The sequence below is a fragment of the Pteropus medius genome, unplaced genomic scaffold (assembly GCF_902729225.1).
Source record: "Pteropus medius unplaced genomic scaffold, Ma_sr-lr_union100, whole genome shotgun sequence".
Classification (NCBI taxonomy): Eukaryota; Metazoa; Chordata; class Mammalia; order Chiroptera; family Pteropodidae; genus Pteropus; species Pteropus medius.
This window is the reverse complement of record NW_024344240.1, coordinates 13,649,772-13,672,480: the sequence shown is the minus strand read 5'-3', so window position 1 is coordinate 13,672,480 and position 22,709 is coordinate 13,649,772. Positions and strand designations below refer to the sequence as shown.

Here is a 22,709-nt window from a genome sequence, read left to right as displayed (position 1 = left end):
TTTTGTATAAAGGATAAATTAACTGTCAAAGAAATGTGAAATACATGCATCTAAATTTTGCTTTCCTGCCACTAGGGGGCACAATAGAAGTTTAAAAGGCTTTATTTTCACTTAACTGATCACATTAGAATTCAGAGCACCTTTGTAAGAGAATCCTTTTAAAGCTACTTTTAAAGAAATTATATATTCTTTGCATGATATTTAAATTTGTTTTGTCTGTTTTTGAATTGCAAATATAATTAATCTTTTTAAATGTGTGATAGCCTAATAATGAAAAGGAAGTGTGATTCCTATTTTTTCAAGTTATTTATTATGAAGCTCAAAGAATTGTTGACAAAATTTTTTCCTAATTAATCATAAAAAAGTAGAATAAAGAAGAAAATGAATTTTGTTTAAAGAAATCACTTGGATATTAGCTGTCAATGTAAGTATTGTTTTAAATATGTGATAAATCTGAAAAAACTGGGGGAAATCGCAAATGATTCAAAATCAAATACATTCTATGCTCTATTTTCCTTTGAGGAAAAAGATGTGTAATTATTTGTGGTAAAATTATAATACATACAAATCTTATCTGTTCTCTAATTAGTATTTTTAAAAATCTGTTATTTCTTTTCGTTTTAGACCCAATGCCTTCAAGCTATAGAGGAAAAAACATTAAACAATTTGTTTTAAGAGGGTAGATTAGATGTGAATACTTGCCTTTAAAAAGTATTTTAAGAAGTACCCAAATGATGCCTTTAATGCAGGATTTTAGGACTTTCCTATGATGCATGGACTATTTTTACTCTAAAGTCTTTATGGCTAAAATCCTTCTAACTTTTACTTAGTTCTTGAAATAACTAATAAAGAGTATGAACATTATCTTTTAAAAATCTTCATGCGTTGGCCATCCAGTCTGAGGTCACCACGGAGTAGCTAATCTAGGTTTTACTTATTTATCTATCAAAATAGATTTATCTGGGTAATTGTAGATTGCAAGATCTCTACTGTATATAGATTTCTGAGCTCCTACTGTGACTTAATTAAGATAATTAATAGTTAATGACTTAAAATAATCAACAGAGATACCTAAACTATTGACAATTAGAAGGATTGGTCAGTGATTTCTTCAATTTGGAGATGGCAGAGCTCAAAAACTACTTGACGAATAGTGGTTCTTTAGTTCCACATTTCTCCCTTTACCTTCATAGGCTTCATCACTCTGTTAGGTAGTCAGGCGTGAGCAACAGAAGCCATGGCCCAGCTTTGTAACCACAGAAACTTTCCTTGAAGACCTTCCTTAAGGACCTCCCAGAAACACCTCCCTTTTAGGGTAATGAATTACCCCAAAACCTAGAGCACAAAGTCTATACAAGCTGCTGGCTAAACCAGCTACAGATGCATATGCAGAAACTACTACCTATAACTTTTGCCCCATTATACCATCATTTTAATCTCATGACTATGCCTGGAAGTTAATGAATCTAATTATAACAGACCGAATTCTGGATAAGCACATGCGTGATAGGCAAAACATTATATAGCAGCCAACTGTCAAGCAAGGTGACCTCCCAGATGGATCATCTAGGCCTTCCCATCAAGGCCCAAATATAAATAGATCTTCCCATCTCTGCATTGTTACTGGAAACCTGCTCCACTCTTTGAGACGTACTATCTTATCTCTTCACCTCCTAATTTCCACAGGGCTACAGCCTTCTTTAGTGTGGCTCATCTCCTTCTAAAATGTACTTTCAATACATTTTACTTTTTCTAAATCTCAGTGACCTGTAATTCTTTGCTGCATTGGCGGAGAAGAAACAAAGGACAACACAAAATGCCACTGTCCTCCTCCTTCTCCTCCCCCATGCCACCGGGGCGACATTGGATTTCACATCACCCCAGTGGTGACAATCCATTAACAGATACCTGGGCTCTCCAAGCTTTTTAAAATTTAATACCTAACACTGAACCTATTGTGTTTCTACTATCTGGAATCTGTCCTCGGTCTTCCCTTTGACTTTCCCGTCTCTTATTTTCTGACGTTCTCTCTCATTTTTTAAAAAATCGTATTATATGGCCTAATAAAAGTAAACTTTCTAAGTTTGAATTCTGAAGTAGTCTCATTTACTTCTGTTATTCCCAGTTTCTGCTAAATGCTCATTCGCTTGTGGTAATCTGTGAAGGAAAACAACTTGCCATCTCCAAATATGCCGCTTTGTCATATTGATTATCTTGAGCTGGTTATTTTTAAGAAACAGCAAACACAGGAAACCCTCTGAAAACCAAAGAGAAGTTATCTTTTTAAAAGAAACATTTACATCAATAAAGAAATCTCCATTCCTAAGGGTGTCCCTCTTTGTACTTGGAAGAGAAGAATGACTAGATCTTTAGAAACACTTATCAATGGAGAAGTGGGGGATTAAAATCTGCCTAATAACCATATCCCTGTTTACTGTCCTTTTCTTAGTAACCTTCTATAACTGGCTTCCCCCATCCCCTCAACATCTTCTTTTGTCTTTAGCTAGAGATGGTACTTAAGGTGGAGGCTTGAGCCATTTAGGAGAGTTACTCAGTTTTCCTGGGTATCTCTCATGTAAACAGGAGATACACATGGTATTAAACTTTCTATTTTATTTTCTCCTATTAATCTGTCTTTTTGTTACAGAGGGATCTCAGCCAAGAACCCAGAAAGGCAGAGGAAAAGCTGTTTTTCCTCCTCTACAACTAAATTTCTAGAAGGAAAGGACTCTCACTCATTATTGTATGACCTCTTGCAAGATTTATAATCCTTAAGTATTTAAAATGTGTTTACTAAATTAAATTGAAATCATAATTATTTTAAATTTTAACATGTTTTTCCGTGTTTCCATTTGTAACATTTCTTTCAGCCACATCTCTACTTTGATTTCAATTATTTAAAATTTCTTTTTTTTATTATTAATCTTAATATTTGTTGTGAGCCTTTATCTAAGTCAGTTTTCTCAGTCTTTTCTCTAGTCATTCTTTTCCTCCCTGACTGGGAAAGTCAGCCTTAAGAAGTTATTTAAGAACAAAGCCCTGGAATCATGTAAATTTGTCAGCTGAGTGCTAGGCAAACTCATTAGAAAAACTTACTGTCTAAATAAAACTTTTGATTCTGTTAGGTAGCTAGTCAGACATGAGCGATAGAAAGAAAAATGAATAGAGGCCCAGCCTAGAGACCTCCCAAACAACACTCCAATGGTAGTAGAATTCTAGGTATGCACATGAGCACTAGACAAAGAGTTATATAGCAGCCAAGTATCAATCAAAATGACCTCACTTCCATTCATCTAGGCATGACTTTGGAACCACCCATCAGGGCCCAGATATAATACAGACATTCTTATTTCTGGTTCCTTTTTGCCCTTTTTGCCCCTTTGTGGCCTTTTTGTGGTCCCTTTGTGTTGGTTATTGTGGTTATAGCGCTCTGTTTCAGGTCTTCACTGGGACCATGTGCTTCTTTGGGGTATGCTTTGTCTTTCTAAAATATACTTTTAATAAATCTTTTCTAAATCTCACTGACCAGTGATTCTTCACTGCCTCAATGAGGAAGAACTGAGGAAAAATGCTAACTACACTTCCTCGCTGTCATTATCCCTCTTCCTCCCCGCTGCCATTAGGGTGACACCGAACTCCCATCAGCCCCAATGGTGACATTTCCTCCAAATTTATGCTAGATAAATTGTGGGCTTACTCTGTTCATCTAAATGAGTCTCTGGTTTGGAACTGTAACTCTGATTCATCTGAACAAACAAGGATGTAAATCTCTTTGTAAACTCAATTGATTTTTCTGTTCAATTAAAGTCCATTTTCTAGACATACAGATAGTTATATGCACACACACATCCATACCCACATATACTTTCTTCCTCACAGAATGCCTATAACCCAGAACTTGGAGACTTAGGTAAATATATACCAAATATCCAATTTCCCAATCTATGTGTAATCATGATTTGCCCATAATATCTGTAAATTCCCTGATCATTTCCCTTTAGTTCTTCCTGACTCCGCTTGTGCATCTTTATAGGTAATTAACTTGAAAAAAAAAATGATGATAGATTTCTGTAATCAAAATATATTTTGCAACTTAAACTCCAATCATAACACAAGCTTTCCCTGGGATTTACATGGTAACTAGTTGCAATGTCTAAGGAAAGATGCTCCACTTTGTAGTTACTGCTAATCTTACTTATAATCTTATTTCTCGTATCTAAAAAAAAAAAATGAGATGTCCACAAGATTACTACATACTATGTGTAATGCTCAAGTAATTGTCTTTATAAGCCTCATTTTTGTAAGACCAAAATAAAAGCATTAAAGAGAGAAAAATGTCTGTTTCTTTTTATAAATTAGACTGTAATTATATAGAGTAAGAAATGAGATGAATTTTCAGAAAGAAATTTTCCTTTTTTTTTTTTATGTTACAAAATCTAAGAAAATTCTGTAGCACCTATAATACCTAAACAGAGCAAATACATTTGAGCTACTACTTACCAGGAGCAGATTCAGTGAAAAACTTTTTCTTTATCTTAAGAAGATATTTGATGTTGAATTTAGAATATCATAATTTATATTATTAGCTCTCCTAGGTCTTATTTTTTTGTTAACTTACATCCTTTCCCTATAGATTCTTATAATCTCAAGGCTTTGAACTTTATCTATTCCCTAATTACCTCCCAATTGGCATCTCCAGCTAACCAAACTATATAACCAATCACATCTTCAGCAGGTTTACTTGAAGGATCATCATTAGGCAAACTTATTGCCCAAAATAAAACTTTTGATTTCTCCTTTTCCAAAAATATTCTCTTCTTTTAGTGTTCTCCTTTTCAGTAATTAAAACCATCATTCTCTGAGTCGCATAAATCCAAAAACTAGAAGTCATTTCCGATTTTTTTTCTCTTCACCCACAGTTTCTAGTTTCTAAGCTCTGTCATGCAGATCTGCCACTAAAATATATTCCAAATCTAAGTACTTTTTCTCACTCCATTATCATTACCCAGGTCCAAGCCATCATTGCTCCCCTGAGCTGCATGCAGCAAGACTACTTTCATAGTGTCCCTACCAACAGTCTTGATCCATTTTGATACAGTTACTATGTAGCAGCTGGAGAAATTATTTTAAAATGTAATCTATTCTTGTTTCTTTCTGTTTAAAATCATCCAAGTTTTTCCTATCATACTTAGAACAAATTCCTGACCGTGGCCCTTATTATCTTGAGTAAATCTCTGCTTCTCTCTCCGCTGTCACATCCTGCCATTTTCCATTTCTGTCTCTATATTTTAAGCACTCTGGTCTTCGGGCTTTTTTTCCTCAAACATGTCAACCTTTTCCTCAGAGATCTTCAATAAACACTGAAAAATACTGTATATTCCACCTACTCTGCCTCAAAGAGTGGGAATACACCTTCTACTCTTTTGACAGTGACCTTGGCCACGAGGCTTGCCTTAGCCAATGGGATGATAGCAGACGTAAGGGAAACAAAGATGTGATATGTGTTTGCCACATGGGGCTTGCCTGCTTGCTCTTCTGCCACTGCCATAAGACCTTTTCTTGGATGGTCCCAAAATAAGGACAAACACAAATCAAGGCTGAACTAGCTGTCTCGCAAATCTGCAGTGTGAAGCAGAGCTTCCAGAGTTTAAATCAGGTTCACCCTGGCTCACTTACAGACATATAAAAATTAAATGATTTGCTTTAAGTAACTGAGTTTTAGAGTGGTATGTATTGCAGTATTTTTGTGGCAATAGTTGACTGGTAGAATCGACATTTTAAAACCCATCCTACTGCTAACGCATTCAAATTCTGTAGTCTTTATTTGTCCACTTATTTCTTTATCTTTTGCGAGTAAAAGCAACATTTTTTTTGTCTTGTTTCTTCTATCCTCAGAAAACACAAAATGATGCTTCTCTAAAGTAAGAATTCAGTAAATATTGTTAATTGGATAAATTAATGAACTAATGAAACTCTAAGCATCCTCTCTGATGGTTTTAGGGTAGCTATTTCTCCCTTACCTCTCACAAGGATATTTTTATTCTTCAGTCTGTGAACAATGAAATCCAGGAAGCAAATTTCTTTTGGAGAAATTCCTAGTCAAATGGTCCAAGAGAATGCTTTCCTTCAAAGGACTCTTGAATGTTATTTTAAATTGCATTTGACATTTTATAAGTTACCATTAAAGAGAAGTGGGAGTATGGTGGTCCTAAAAGCACATGTTGATGCTGCCAATTTGTGAGCCGATTTAGACAGAAAGTGTAGGTGGGGGCAAGTTGCTGGAGGCAGAGGGCTAAAATAAACATACAGCATTCTGAGTCCAGAAACAGCCACTGTAATTAATACCACAGTCCTCATAGTAATATAAAAATTAAACCTGAAATTTATTTATTGAAAACCTACTCTATGACAGGCACTGTGCCAGGTTAATTTGATTTCACATAACATAGTATACTGCAAAGTAGGGTTCACAGAACGATATTATTCCCATTGTGTAGACTAAAAAAATAGATAAAAAGAGCTGTAGAGAGTTTAAATAAGGGTAAAGTGACTTAATAAGTAGAGCTTGGATAGGACTAAACAATGCTCTCATTTCTAAAGCAACAGCTAATCTTTGTAATATTAATACCGGATCCAAGAACAAGTCCTAGAATATCTTGTATTAACAAGTTATAGAAAACATTATGGCAAATAATGGAGAGGTTAATACTTTTAACCTAAAAGTACATTTAGCAAAAGTCAGATTGGATTCTATTTTCAAATTGATTCTAATTCATCAGTTAACCTTGTTTTTTCTCCCTTTCCAAGCTTAAGTGTATTACATAATTAAAAAAATAAATAAGCTATTTATCTCAGAATCCTCCTTATTATAAAGATTGTGTAGAACTTAAATGGGCTCTACATGCATTGAATTCTTTTAGCTGTGGTGGAAGATTAGAAAATATGAGAGGAGAATCAGGAAGAAAGTGAGATTGTAGCCCAAGGAGAGTCAAGCCGAATGGCCTGGGAAAGAGATCATTTCCTACTTTGTACTCTAGGTAAAGGCACTAGTATGTGTAGAATGAAAATTCCAGACAGGCACTCTTGGGGGTAGTAGGCTACATTTTAATGTTATCCTGATTCATTAAGCCAAAGAATGCTGGCGCTGAAAGGGGTTGTATGGAACAACCCCATGGTCTTGTCCTTTAATTTTACAGAGAAGGAAACACAGACCTAGCTACTCTAAGTGTGTTTCAAATTTCCTCCACATTCCAACTCTTAATTGTATTGTTCTAATTGCTTTGAATTTAACCACACTTCTTATTCCAGAGAAAGGTTATTCTCTAACATCAGTCAAGCTATTTTGAGAAGTTGTCTTCTGTGAGTTTCTCGATTATTAGTACAGCATCCCCACAAGTTGGAATACATCCAAAGGGTATTAGTCACTATAAAAAGGACTTTCCTTTTAGACAGGTCTCTCTTTGTCTTTTTCTGTTACATAATATCTTGCTTTTGACATTATCAGTTTCCATCGTTGCCTTTTAATAAACACAAATCGTTTATAAACACAAATGAGTTATGGATTCTCTACTCATGATTTTTTATCCCCTTTCACTGTATAATATCATCACATTTTTTCTATGTCTTCTCTGGACCTGAACACAGTAGACGAACATGGTCATAAATCAGGAATATATACTCAAATGTCTACAAGGACCAGGCAGGTAACATGTCCTATTTAAGTCTCTTTTAAAGGGGCTACCTGCTTGCTACTGAGCTTCAGATGATTTTTCTCCATGTGGAAACACAGACACAAGATGGTAGATTTTCCAATTTTTTAGCATTTTCCAGAAATTCAGATTTTTATGGAAATGTTACTGTCTTTAAATACAAATATTAGTTCAATTTTTTTTTATTTTATCATGCTCAGCAGACAAATTGAAATGTTGAATTTAGCCTCAAAAGCCACCACTTGGCTAGTCCCTGGTTTAAATCCTATTCCTATAACTTTCTACCTTTGTGGCCTTAGATTTTAATTCTCTGGGCCTCTTTAATTATCTGTAAAAGAAAAATAATAATTACTGTCTAAACTATGGTAATGTGCATTATATTTGTTCCTATATGGTACGCATCTATCACAAGGTATCTGTATAACAGGCATTCAGTGTTAGCTTGTGCATCTGATTGTAAGCTGCTCATACTCCTATTTATTTTTCATTCATTTTTAATCTTTCAATTACAGTTGACATTTGTATAACTTACAAAGTGATCCCCCCAAATAAGTCTAATACCCCCTTGACACCATACATAGTTATTAAAATATTATTGACTATATCTCCTATGCTATACTTTACATTCTCATGACAATTTTATAACTGCCAATTTGTATTTCTTAATCTCTTCCAACCCCCCTTCCACCTGGCAACCATCAGTTTGTTCTCTGCACCTATGTCCTCCCATTCTTATTTCCCTTGTTTTCTAATTTACATTTATATTCCTTTCTTTTTAGTTTAAATACATTTTATTTTTAGACAAACTACACAAGTTTTCCTTAAAAACAATGCCTCTGCTCCAAATAAATCAAGGTAAAAATAAATGAAGAGTTCAAGATAACATTAGTCTCATTTGTCCAACTCCTGGTGTGTGGATGAAAAGCAACAGCCAGCTATGATGATGACAAGTGATAGATCCAAATGGCCAAATTTGTTAACATTTTTCCATTTCTAAATCTTCCTTAAAGAAAATTATATATGGGGTCACACCATCCTCACGGTAGTTCAGCAGAGCAACCTTGCCATCTGGATTCATGTTTTCACCAATAAAGAACTAGTAGTTTTTTGTTTTTTGGTTTTTTTAATTAGCAAGGATGTGCTTGATTTGTTCTGTAGCCCCACTCATAAAAGGTTTTACTCTTTCTGATTTCTGGTCTTCAAGTTGATTGACTTCATGTAATCTTTGGTGTAGATCTTGTAGGCTTCTTTTGTGAGGCTAGTTTCCCCCTTGATGGTTTCCGAAATGATGGTTCATGACAAAACAGACACCAGTGATTATCGTGCCTCGGTATCTTCGCCTTCCCAGCCTTCAGCGGAGGCATTTGCACAAATGAGCAAGTTATCAATGTTAACCTCTGTCCTGCTGACATCTTCCTCTCCAAATCTAGGCACAGCCGTCCAAGATCTCCCAGGTCTTGTAGATGTCGAGGAACATTTCATCATAGCTGATGAAGTTCCCGTGTTTGGTCGTGATTGCGATTGGAAGGAGACAGCGGTGGCGCTGGCTCAGCAGGAGCCTGGAGCTCAATGCAGCTGGAGTGGTGCTCAGGAATGTGGGCAGAAAAGCTATATTCCTTAATCTTTTTAAATCATTCCAGGATCTGTTCACAAAATCTTAAATTAGACTCCATCTCAGAGATGTATGTGAACGTTATTCGTCTCCCTTCTCTCCAAAGTTGAATGTTCTTTTGCTTCTTTGCTTTCCAATTTCAAGGTCTCTTAATGGTAGTACAACATATAAATTTTGTCCCTGCGTGGCTTGTTTTTTAATTGCGCTATAATTTACATGCAGTAAAGGGCATACACCCTAAATATAGATTGATGAGTTTCAACAAATGTTTAAATTTGTGTAATTCAAAACCCAATAAAGATAAAAATCATTTCCTTCACACTCCCAAATTTTCTCATTTTTTCAGGGGCACACTCCCTGTGAATTTCTCTGACATTACGAACAGTTAATTTTGCTATTATTGATCTTCATATAAATGGAATCAAACATTGGCTACTGTTTTGTGATGTCTGCAATTGTTTGACAGAATGTTTTGAGGATTTGACTTTTGTTATTACAGACATCAGCAGTTTGTATCTCTTCATTCTTATTATTCTAGTGTAGAAATATACTATAATTTGTTCATACGTTCTTCTGTGAAAACTCTTGTGAACATTTAGATATAAGTATTTTCCTGGGCATACATTTTCATTGTTTTTGTAAAAATACCTGGAATAAAAGTGCTGGATTATAGGGTAAGGTGTATGCTTAACATAAAAAGAAATTGCAGGTTTCCTATGTGATTGTATCATTTTAAAAATACCACCAGCAATATCCTTGCTAACATCAGGTACTGTCTTTCTTTTGAAGTTTAGTCAAGAAAACCAGGGTGAATGTGGAACTAGGCTCATGTGTTGTCCTTCTTTCAGGAATTATAGTTATATGCTGTGTTTTCCCCAAAGCCTGAAAAAAATCATTTCATATATTTTATCTTATTTTGTTGATTTCTATGGCAGGAAGATAAACCAGATATCCATTACTCTGCTGTGGCCAGAACTGGCAGTATATATATCATTATTGCAACTCCTCAAAAGCTAGTTGCTTTTCCTGTCTTCCAATTCTCATTTCCCACTCTTCAATTCCTGCAAAATGTTTAGTATTTGGAACTCAATCAAATGGAAATATCAATGAACCAGAAATAACTAAGCAATACTTTGATTGAAACGAGATAAATGGCAACAACCAATCTGATATAAAGGAATCCGTTTTTCAATTTTCATTCTTTTTTTATTAAACATTATTGGGGTGACACTAATACAATCAAATAAGTTTCAAGTGTACAATCCCATAGTATGTCATATATATTACATTGTGTATTCACCACCCAAAGTTAGATTTCCTTTCATCACCAAATATTTGACCTCTTTTACTCTTGTCTACCACATCCCGCTTCCTATGATAACCACTAATCCACTGTTCATGTCCACGATTCTGTTTGTCAGGTTTGTTTGTTGCTTTAAATTTTATATCCCACATATGAGTGACATCATATAGTTGTCAACTTTTTCTGTCTGACTTATTTTGCTTAGCATGGTTATCTCAAGATCTATCCATGTTGTAGCAAATGGCAGTATTTCATCTTTTCTTATGGCTGAGTAATATTCCATTGTGTGTGTGTGTATATATACACACACACACACACACACACACACATATATATATATACACACACACACACATAGATGATATATAGATGACATATATAGATGACATATATATAGAGAGATGATATATATATATATATAGATAGATAGAATATATATAGATGATATATATATCATCTTCTTTATCTAATCTGCTATCATAGGACACTTTGGTTGCTTCCATGTCCTGGCCACCATGAATAATGCTGCTATGAAACATTGGGGTGAATATATTTTTGTGGATAAAAGTTTTCAGATTTTTTGGGTAAATACCCAGAAGAGGGATTGCCGTAATTCTATTTTTATTTTTTTGAGGAAACTCCATACTGTTTTCCATAGTGGTTGTACCAATTTACATTCTCACCAGCAGATATAAAGGTTCCTTTTTGCCCACAATTTCTCCAACACTTGACATTACTTGCCCTCTTGACTATAGCCATTCTAACAGGTGTGAGATGGTATCTTATTGTGGTTTTGATTTGCATTTCTCTAATAGTTAGTGAAGTTGATTATCTTTTCATGTCTGTTGTCCACTCAAATGTCTTCTTGGGAGAAGTATCTGTTCAGGTCCTCTGCTCATTTTTTTAATTGGATTTTTTTTTACGAGTTATTTTTATATTTTGGATATTAGGCCCTTACCAAAAGCATTGTTTGCAAATATATTCTCCCATTTGAATGGTTGCCTCTTTGCCTTGTTGATGGTTTCTTTGCTGTGCAGAAGCTTTTTCGTTTGCTATAGTCTCATTTATTTATTTTTGCTTTTACTTCCCTTGACTTTGAGGTCAAATTCTTAAATCGTCTCTAAATCTAAAGTCCATGAATTTAGTACCCACATTTTCTATGCAATTTATTGTTTCAGGTCTTATATTCAGGTCCTAGATCCATTTTAAGTTAATCTTAGTGTGTGATGATAGACAACAGTTTAGTTTCATTCTTTTACACGTGGCTTTCCTGTTTTCCCAGCACCATTTATTAAAGAAGATTTCCTTTCTCTATTGTATGTTTTTGGCTCCTTTAAAAAAAATATTTGCCAATATATATGGGGTTTACTTCTGGACTCTCAATTCTGTTCCATTGGTCCGTGTGTCTGTTTTTCTGCCAATACCATTCTGGTTTGATTATTGTCACTTTGTAGTATAATTTGAAGTCAGGCAGAGTACTACCTCTGGCCTTGTTCTTTTTTCTTAAGATTGCTTTGGCTATTTAGGGTCTTTTGTGTTTCATTTATTTTTAATTCATCCATTCTATTTATATGTATTGAATACTTACTGTTTGTAAAACATAGAGATAAATATTGAGGGTTGCACAATGAATAAGAGAGACATAATTTTTTTATTATGATTTGTAGAGATAAATCCTGAAAAAAAGATCTCATTGTGAAAAAAAGAACATTACAATGGACTAGATGCCAAGACTTTTCTTTGGTTGACATCTATCTTGATGAATTCACCATGGTTTAGGATCCAGAAAACTGATCTTGTCTTAGTTCTAGATATAATCAAGTCCTCGGCAAGTAATTAATGGTAACTGAGCTCACTAGAGAGTAAAGTATCTTAATCAGATTAGCAATTTCTTAATTTATATGAAGCTCTCTACCATTGTGTCTGTTCTCACACCCTCAGGTCAAGGCATTCTTTTATTGTACACAAGACTACTATAATTAGAAAATGTTTCGTGAGAATGACATCAGCACAAAGACTGTTAAATGATAAGAATAGTTTCTGGCACCAGGCTCTGATAATCTAATGCTTCATCTCCACAGTGATAATAGCTAATATTTATTGAGCCATACTTTCTCACATTTCAATGTGGTACATAAGCTTATAATCCCTGTTTTACAAACTAAACATTGAGGCACAGAGAGTTTACGTAACTAGGAAGTGTCAGAGCTGGGATTCAAACACACAAAGTTTGGCTCGAGCCCAGTTCTCAACTGCTCTGAAAAATCCAGAACAGTAAGATCAGACATACTGATGCTTGGAATCAGTAGTATATGTGTTGAGTTTGCTTGAACATGCCACTTCTTTGTCTCTATTTTTCTGTTTCCGCGGCTGGTTAAAATATCTTTGACTAAGACATCATTTCTTTAGATATGATAATGAATTAAATCACCTTTCAGTGAAGTGTGTTAGGTGGCTTGGAATAACTTTTCTTAATTCATTATTATAAATCTATAGAGAGATACCAACCTGGAGCACTGTGGTTAGGGTTTGCATTTAGAAATATTACATTTGGCTTTAGCATTTTAAAAATTTTAATTTGTTGTTATACATTTAACATGGCGTGATTTCACATTTTAAACAATTCAGATTTTCATGGGTTCTCTTAAAAAAAAAATCAGGAAATTAGAAGTAATGGACTCACATTCCACATGGTGGCAATCTGCTGGAGTTCTGCAGGGGCTATATTCATGAGCAACACCTGCTTAATGACTTTAGGCATTTTCATTAGTAATCCTTGATATGCAATTTAACATGAAGGAAAATAATTACTAATACCATTTCATCAAATTGAATATGGATCTAACTTATTTTTAATATTCATAGAGGTGTCTATAATTAGAGTTCATTATTTGTTTAAATATTTTCCTATTAAAATACATTAAAAATTTATTTTTATGAGAAGCAGCCTATTGTAATTGTTAAGCGCATGGCTTTGAATTTCTGTTCTGCTGTTTAGTAGCTTTGGAACCTCAAGGAAGCTCTTTCACTTCTTTGCATCCCAGTTTCCCTTATCTATAAAATGCTGATTAAAAAATGGGCTTAGCTCATAGACTCTTATAAGGATTAAGGAAAGTGCCTGACATTTAGATCATTTATTTTTTAGATCATTTATTTTTTTAGATCATTTATTTTTCCCTATTGCACACAATGATATGAGGGTCATCTTTTTGAATATTTATAAATATTTCTTAGATTTTTTATTGAAGTAGAATCACTGTTTTAAAAATATATGTGCTTAAAATTGTATAAGTAGTATATTGAAAAATTACCCACCAAACAGAGTGTTTCAATTAAATACCTATCTGTGCTCTGATAAATACCAGGAATAACTATTTTAAAAAAATGGCAATATAATGTTTAAGAAGTGACTTGACTTTGTTATTTTATTTTCCATTTTTCTGAGTGAGTCTGATTGTAATATTTATTTAACTCTGTGTAATATTTTGGTTTATAATAAGAAATACATATTTAGTCTTTGTCACCATTTCTAGAACAGAGGTCCTAAAATTCTTGGAATTTCCTAAGTACAAGAGTAAGAAAAGTGTCTTTTGCTATATTAATGAGGTGGCTTTTGGACCCTACCTAAGGGTGAGGGACTGGTTGCTGGGAGAATCAACCACATGATTAGAGGGTTAGAATTTTCAGTCCCTGGGCCCACCCACCTCAGGGGTGGGGAGAGGAGCTGGAGATTGAGTTCACTTGCCAGTGGCTAATGACTGAATTAATTAGGCTTATGTAATAAAGCTTTCAGAAAACCACAAAACTTAGCATCTATAAACATTTATTAACTCATGCAGTTTGTAAGACTCAAAAATCTGGGAGCAACTTTGCTAGGTGGTTCTTTCTCAAGGTCTCTTAGGAGGTTTCAGTCAAGCTGTCAGCCAGGGCTACAATATCTGAAGAAACTGGGTGTCTGCTTCTAAACTCTTGTGGCCTCTGGCAGTAGGCTTCAGTTCCTCAGCATGTGGGACTCTCCATAGGACTGCTCATAACAGAGTGTTTCCCCCAGAGCATTATACAAGTTACAGTCTTTTTATAACCTAATATTTAAAAAACACAGTATCACTTCTGCCATTATTTGTTGAAAGCAAGTCACTAAGTATACTCTATTGTTATTCGTTGGAAGTGTGTCACTAAGACTTGTCTACACTCCAGGAGAGAGAAAATTAGCTTCACCTATAGAAGGGAGGAGCATCAAAGAATCTGTGGACATGGTTTGAACACCTCAGCACTGAACTTTTTGAATCCTTCATGAATTGCTTGTTCACAAGTGTAAACATTTTTTAAAGTACAGCTCATAGGGCACTAGTATATATGAAAATCTATAAGCTCCAAGCCATTATATTGGGGTAACAAAATAGTCGTTTTTAAAATATTTCTCCCATCAATCATAGAGTAAATGACTGAGTGGATGCCTGAAATGTGGATAGGACCAAATTCTACATATACTATGTTTATTTTTTTATATACACATACTTTTTCACTTAAAGGAAACACTTTATGGGTTCTATGGGGCATACATGAATTGCCAGCATTGCTGGTCTTGTGCTTTGGGCCATTATTAAATCAAATGAAAGTTAGCTGAACACAAGACTGTAATATCGCAATAGTCAATTTGTTAGCAGTGATGACTTCTAAGTGACTAAGTAGCAGGTAGTGTATACAGCATGGATACCATTGACAAAGGGAAGATTCAGACTCTGGGCAGGATGGAGAAGGACGGCATGAGATTTCATCAAACTTTTCAGAACAGTGCCAATTTGAAACATCCGAATTGTTTACTTCCAAAATTTTTTCATTAAATATTTTTAGACAATGGTTGACCGTGGTAAATGAAACTTGGGAAACAAAAACTATGAATAAGAGAGGCTACTATGTTCATCAGGAAATCTAATATGTCCTTTCCTTCTTTTCTTCATTCCCTTACTCCTTAACTATTAAACAAAGCAATCCTGCTTACAGAGAACATAGGGAAGAAAATTTTAAAAATATAAACAGCTTACTTGCAGTTGTAGCTTTTTAGCTGCCCTTTTTTCTATTGTTCTCACAAGGTTTTAGTCTCAAAAACTAGATCCACAAAGTCAGATCTGTGCCCACTGCTCTAAGAGCTCAAATCTCTGCGAGTGCAGAAGGCGGCAACTTTGAGGGTCATACATTTTTTCCTAACCTACGTTAACAAACTTCACTAAATTTTGAAAATCTATGGTGGCTATGTCTTGAAATTTTCCAGAGTGAATTCTTCCTCAGAAAGCTGTGGGTTTCTCTGTAGAATCCTACTGAGAAAGATACAACCTGCAAACTTCTTTTCAGTTTGATTTGAATCACCCTTACATCCGTGAAACCCTTTCAATTCAAAATGGCACTTATTCATTGAGAAATTCTATAACATTGAATCTCAAAGGAAATAGGTGGACTAAGATCTGTGAACTTCCCAAGAGGCTCCCAGATCCAGGTGTAAACTCACCCACCTCTTCTCCCAGAACACAAAGGGATAAAAGAGATAGCTTTTTCCCAAAGAGTAAAAGGTACTGTGTTGTTCCTCCCCACAGAAAATTAGCCCAAATTCATCAGCTTTATATTATTTACGTATCAGTTTGCTTGAGCTGTCATAACACAATATCACAGATTGGGTGGCTTAAGTGACAGAAATTTATTTTCTCAAAGTTCTGGGGCTAAAAGTCATTCATCAAGGTGCTGGCAAATTGTGTTTCTGATGAGGAGTCATTCTGGCTTGTAAACTGCTTCCTTTTCTCTGTGTTCATATTACCTTTCTTCTGCATGCCTGCAGTGAGAGAAGGCTCTGGTGTCCTCTCCTCTTCTTATAAGGATACCAGTCCTCCCAGATTAGGACCTTGCCCTTATGACCTCATTTAATCTCATCTAGATAACTCCCTAAATGCCTTATGTCCAAATACAGTAACATTGGTGTTTAGAGCTTCAACTTAGTAATTTTGGTGGGACACAATTCAGTTCATAACAATTGGTATTAGTGCTTCAATAGATATGAGGCTAATATGTTCTTTGAATTTTGAATTTTGGTGTTAATAATATTTAAAGTAAACCCAGCATCTTAAACAAATAAACAATTGTTCTTTGTAAACTTTGTAAATGCTCTGAATTAAAGAATAGTCTATTTATTTTCTGCTGTACAGACATTGACCTTTTTTAAATATTTACTGATTATATCTATAAACTAGTCAGGCATGAAGACTAACCAGCAACTTTAATTCTTTACAAGTAATAATTCTAGTAATTTCATGTGTGTGTAGTTGAGAAGATGGGAAAAGAAGAAGTGTTCTTAATTCTTCTAGGAACAATTCATTCCAGCATAATTTTTACCTGAATCATACATATCCTAAGAGGCAGGGACTGTTAGGACATGGAGCTAACATTTATTGACTATGTATTATGTATTTGGAACATTGTGTATCTTACCTATTGTACTTTTCAATCATATTAGGTATGGATCCTATCCATTTGAGTTTAGATAGGAAATTAAGGTTCAGAGAATTTAAAACACTCAATGTCTCCATGTCACAAAACTAGTAAATAACAGAGGCCAAATTCAAATTATATGTCTGATTCCAGAACTCATGGTCTAGGTCAGGAAGAATACATTATATAACAATGCTCCTCTAACTCTTTTAGAGAACTTGATCCTTTTCTAAGCAAAGGGAATATTGACTGGGATTTTTCTATCATCCCTATGAACCAAGTCCTGAACATTCGCTGTTAATTTTTTTTTTTTTTAATTTACATCAATCATAAGATAGGACATATTTAACAGCTTTGTCTTTGCTCAGCCTCTCTCCTTTGGCATTATGTGTAGTGTCAATGAATTCTAGCCTTCCCCTCCCACCCCAGATCCTGCCACTTAGGTTATACACAGAAGATATGTCTTTTGTCTCTATAATCTTCCAGGTAGCTATACATTGACAAACTACCTAGTATCAATTCGTGTATGATTTAATTGTTTTCAACTCCACATCCTTCTATATTTTCCACCATGCTGACAAGTTTAGAAGCCTGCAAACTGTATTTCTGAGACACTTTACCAAACTAGTAGCTTAAGTGCCAAGTTTCTCAAGTTCTGACATTGAGAAATATGGGCAGAAGTTTGGAAAGTGGGAGGAGTTGAAAGATTTGCAAATATTGACCCAGCATCCTTAGAGTACACACTTCAGGGTTTTTGTGAGGAGCAGCCCTGAAGTTCTAATAGGTGTGGTCAGTCAAAAATGTTTCTCCAGTAGCTGAGAAGCCATTGCTGGCTCATGGGTTCCAGCACAACTATGATAATAGCTTCCTAGTATTCTGCTTTTAAATCTCTGTTTTTTCCAGCACCTTTGTAACCAATTCTCTGTACCTTGCTTGGTTTGAACTACCTAAGTGTTGTTTAATATTAAGACTGGAAATATATGCCATCAGCTTTTCTTTCTCCATGCAGTATTTGTTAAAAACAGAGTTTTGAATTTTAAAAGTATTAGTCTCTGGCACATCAAAACTTGAAGACTAAATTTATAGTAAAAAGCACATAACATAGTCTGTAAGATTTACTATTGTTTCAAGAAAAAAATCTGCTAGTGCTTTATGAGTTTATAAAATTTCTTGTCACTAGATCTAAAGAATAAACTATAAAATAGATGTCACTTAGGCCTGTGAGATTTGAACCCAAATCACTTAAATGCATGTAAATAGATTGAGCATATACAGTTATGTAATTTAAAAAGAATACTGAATTTGGAGAATTGTGTTTAAAACCTACTACTCTGTAAAGTTTGGAAATTATCCTTTGCTGTCCTTACCGGTAAAATGAGTCCTTGCATGGATGAATCCGAAGGTCTGTTTCAGTCCCTAGATTTTCATTTTGTTCTATTGTAATTGAAAAGCTATATTTGAATCATTAATGTAGTCAATGAGGCCTGTTCTTGGCTCTATTTCATGCTAAGGGCATTTATCTCTGAGTCTCATATTCTTCATTTATATAATGAGAGATATGAAATAGAGGGTATCTATGTTTCTTACTTTCTCTAAAATTATCTTTGGTTCCACTTTGACTGTGTTTTGTTTTGAGTAATAGTTAAATCATCAGATGGCTCTAAACCTCAATTTTCTTATCCATAAAGTCGAAATAATATTGTCTTTTCTGCTGACCATATTGGAAATCAAATGAGATATCGGATATAAAAATGCCTTGTATAAAATTCTGCAATATAATATTACGATTCTATTATTTAGTATAACAGATGAATGTTTATTTGGGGGTGTTTATACATTCATATGCACACATTTAATTTTATTGAAGTATCTGTGTTTCACAACACTTTTCTTTGAAGCTGAGCGATTTATAGTAGTAGCCATCCTTACAGGGATTTGTCACTTTATCTCATTAGACTTAATTAAAGCCATGGCTACTTAGTGAAGAAATTGGCCTTTTATTTGGGACACAGGCATCTAGCCAGCACCCAACCAGTCAGCTCTTCAAATACTATTTAATTAATTAAAAGTCTATTGAAGCTGGATAAGTAGACATATGATTATATAAGTCCTACAAATTTTAGAAGTGCCATTCTCATTTTTTTTTTTGAAAATCTAAAGAACATTGCCACCATAGAATCCTAAAACTGAAATAGAATCTCTACTTTTGAGTTTTTTCTAATATTCAAGGTAGTTATTTCTTCCATGCTCAAACCTCTTAGAGAGGTTATTTTACAACCTCTGATACCTACATACATTTTTTAAAAGATCCTGTGAGCAAATTTTAGACAGGAAAAAAAAATTCAGAAGATAGATACTCACTGGAATAATAATAATAACAACAATAATAATTTAGTAATAATAATAGTAATATTAATTGCAATTCTGGAATTCAGTTTACCTTATATACTCCATTCACTTTTTTGAGGTTTATAATTCTATAAGCAGCTCTGTTCTGCCATTTCGCTATATATTGATTGTCCAAAGATTCTCATCTAAATTCTAATCCTATTCTTCTGGCCCATTCTATTTATTTCTGAGTTATTCTCTATTGTCCAAACAAAACAGATTCTGTATCTTGCTATTTTTCTCTTAATTGAGAATGGGATTTTGAGTAAATCAGATTGATTATAACAAGCTATGTAGTATGTTAATCCTTCACAGATTATAATTTAAGTAGTGACAGATTAGTTCAGAGTGAAGTAAGTGTGTGTAATCCAAAATCTAAAGTCTCAGATCTGCTGTTCTTTTCATTCAGGCCCTGGGGAAAACTGGCTCTTACCAGTATAGACAGGTATGATAATTATACCAGTAAGGCAATTTAATCATTAAAATATGAAGAGTAAATTTATAGTAATAAGAATATGATGTGTCTGTACAAAACAGCATTTTTTTCAAAAGGAAAAATCCTCAAGCTTACTTTTAATAGAAAATGAAAATGCATTATTATTATTTTCTTTATTTTGCAGATCAGAAAACCGAGGGTCTGACAGGTTAAGGAATTTATCGAAGATCTCTACTAGGAAGTGACAGAGTTGTGACATAGCTTCAAAGCTCATGCTCTTAACTTCTGTATTCTTTCTGCCACTTTTTAAATTGTCATATGTGCTAAAACTAAAAGTCAGAAAACTTCATATAAGAAAAAAAAACTTTGAATGTGGTTACCAGATGTGGGGAGTAGGGCGAAGGAGGAATTGAGAAAGGAGGTCAAGAGGTACACACTTCCAGGTACAAGATGAATAAGTGCTAGGGATGTAATGTATAGCATGATGGCAGTAGTTAACAGTGTCATATGATATATAGGAAAGTTAAGAGAGTAAATCCTAAAAGTTCTCATCACGAGGGAAAAATATTTAACTTTTTTTGCTATATGAGGTAATGGATGCTAACTAAACTTATTGTGTAATCATTTTGTAATATAAGCAAGTCAAACCATAATGGTGTACACCTTAAACTTATAGAGTGATGTATGTCAATTAGGTCTCAATAAAACTGGGGGAAAATTTTGACTTAAAAAAAAAAAGACTTCCTAATATAGAGGTTGGTTCTATGAATAAACTGGACCAAGAATTGATACATTTATTTTCTTTGTTTTTCCTCCTTCAAAAACAGGGTTTTCTAAGAGAATACATCTTTTAACACTATTTAGCTTTTGAGATCAACTGGATCACAGATTAAATTTTCATCTGATTCAGAAGAACATTCTTTCCTTCATTATCAAGTGTAACGTACCATCGCTACACTGATTTTTCACCTGTTAATCTAAATATGTAAGGAAATATACCTTTTCTACTTTGCTTGAGCTTTATAATCATAGATGAAAAAAAGGACGTTTTAACTATTTTTTCCTATCAAAACTTATTTTACACATTTTATCTTTTAAGAAAGATAGGGATTGCATAGATAAGTAATCATCTTTCTTCTATGAAGATTTCTTATTAGTTGAGAAAAGAACTGATGCATTCTCAGAGTTTTTCAAACTATAATTTTCCAAAAATTGAAATGTATGAATTTCATACAAATATATAGTGAGAAAGTATCAAATATTGGCTTAACTTATTAATGAGAGATTCAGTAGAATTATAAAGCTGGTCCAACAGAGGATAGGAAAAATAGCTATATCTAGTCAATAATTTTAAAAAATGTTGAAATTAAATTATATGAGATATAAAATTGGTTAATGTTCTACAGGGCAATTGAATCATATTTTTTTGTTATCTTTCTACCAGACAAAAATCATTCGTATTGCTCATGAGCAAAAATCATTTGCAACTTACCCTTTTTTCCCCCACAATTTAACATCAAATTGTTCAGAGTTAGGCCTACCCAATAGAAAAGAGTAAGTTTAAAAAATGGATTCTTCCAGAAAACTGGATAATCTTGGGAAGAACTATTATACAATGCTCCACTATATCATTGAAAAGACCTACAGTCATTAGTTTCCCTTATTTTTCAGTTGAGATAATTTTTCATACTACTCTCTACTCCATTAAAAAATAACAATTTGTCTAATACTTTTTGCCAACACTTTGCATGCAATATTTCATTTAGTTTACAAATGAATATCAATAAGCATAAACCTTTCATGATTATTTCCTTGGAAAAAAGTCTTACAAGAATAAACTTGGAAATGTGTTTAAATGTTTTTGAAGGTTATTGATGTACATAGCTAAATTCATTTCCACAAAGTGTATGCCAATCTATACTACTTATGTAGAATAATATACTCTGATCATCATACTGACAGAGTTGAGCATCATTATCTTAAAAATCAGGCCATTTGGTAGATACAAAATAAAATCTCATTTCAATTTACCTATACTATATGCAGTTACTAGTTAAGTTGGTTTTTTAAAACACATTTGTTATTTCCTTTTAAAATTGTTATTCGCTTATTTTTCTATTTAGATATTAGCGTCCACATTTTTTAGTCCTTTTAGCTTTTAATTTTTACATATTGAAGACTTTGTCATAAATAGTATTAATAGAATATTTTATGAGGACTAACAATACCATGAATGAGACTCATTTATGCTAACTTGAAACTCAACAGAAGATTATAATGATAAAAATGTAATGTTTCCTCTTGTTCCATTAAAACTCCTTTATTAAAAAAATGTTTTATATGAAAACTATATATACAATAATGTTAGTAAGGGTGGAGAACTGAAACTACAGAAAGCAGAGATATTTGTAAATGTATAATTCTTTGCAAATTGACGACATTCATTACATTAATAAATAAACAGTATAGCTTTAGGGGATTATATCTTGAACAATTTAGTTTCAATCATTTTTTGTGATGTATTTGTAAAATAAAATCAAGAATTGAAACTAAAGTATACCCAGGATTATTATTTACATTGCATGTAAAGTGTTATGTAATTATATGTATGTGTATGTATATATATATGTGTGTATATATATATATATATAAACATAAACACGTAAAGCAAAATATATCATTACTACTTTTCGTGTTTTAAAGGTTTTCTTTGTTACCACTATCGTAGGTCCCTTTAAAAGATCGTTATGTATTTTCTTAATTATCTTCCAGGACTAGAAAAAA

At 33.6% G+C, this 22,709-nt stretch overlaps 1 pseudogene; it reads right to left on the bottom strand.

The window, feature by feature from the left end:
* Window positions 1-8,685: 8,685 nt before the first annotated feature.
* Window positions 8,686-9,195, bottom strand: LOC120607426 (translationally-controlled tumor protein-like; annotated as a pseudogene).
* Window positions 9,196-22,709: the final 13,514 nt, after the last annotated feature.